Source organism: Belonocnema kinseyi, chromosome 6 (assembly GCF_010883055.1).
Source record: "Belonocnema kinseyi isolate 2016_QV_RU_SX_M_011 chromosome 6, B_treatae_v1, whole genome shotgun sequence".
NCBI lineage: Eukaryota > Metazoa > Arthropoda > Insecta > Hymenoptera > Cynipidae > Belonocnema > Belonocnema kinseyi.
The window spans coordinates 103,830,942-103,831,942 of record NC_046662.1 but is presented as its reverse complement, the minus strand read 5'-3'; positions in this window follow the sequence as shown (position 1 = coordinate 103,831,942).

Genomic DNA, 1,001 nt, shown 5'->3' with positions numbered 1-1,001 from the left:
AGTATTAGGGGTGAGCAAAATGCATCAAATCTAATCTATCTCGAGTACTCACTCCTGAAAGCCCGGATTAAGAAATCACAAGAGAAAAACTTTCGTGAACAGTTCCTCGATAAGAGGTTGCACGGTATCTTCCACAGAAATGTGAAGGATCAGTCAATGCCTTGTGAGCTAACGTTTGCTTTCCTTAAATCGCCCGGATTGAAGTCTGGTACAGAGGGTTTCATTTTTGCATACCAAGACGGTGTCATTTCCACCTTAACATACCGTCGCCACATTTTGAGCCAAGACATTCCCGATGATAGCTGCAGGGCGTGCCATGCACACCCCGAGCATTTAGCTCATATACTATCTAGTTGTCCAACACACGCGGGAACGACCTACATTCAAAGGCACAATGCGGCACTAAGAGCTTTCAAAATATATCTTAAAACTAAATTTTATTCATATGAAATTACATATTTTTATTACTTTTTCTTTTTTTAAATAATTAGTAATAGTTACTCTTATTTTTTTATATATATTTTTGTTTATTTGCAAACAGAATGAAGGTTTTAAGTATTTTTGCTTTTTCTTAATGCAATTCAATGAAAAAGACAGACTACTTTTTGTGGCGCCATCTGTTGGATTGGTTTGACCGACATTTCCCCTCCGGATCGTAAGAAAACTACTACTGCATACACATAGACGGTCGAGGCAGGGGGCTGTCTGTGTCTGCCTGCCTCCCATGGGACGTTGGTCGTTGTTGGCTCTGCTCCGTTGTTGGTTGATGAATAGGTGTTTGCAGATGCTGCTGATTAGTTGCTACAAAGCCGTTGCTTCTTAGGGATAAAGGCATGGAGCCGTGCCATCGGCCAAGTCTTGGTGATAAACTTTGAGAACGCTCTCGGCGTAAACTTTCCGAACATGGTGGCGAATTGGCTGAAGCACTGTTGATTGGGTCTATGGTTAAAAATTGTGAGCCTGCACTACCCTCATGCTGCAAGGTGGTGGTGTTGCTGATA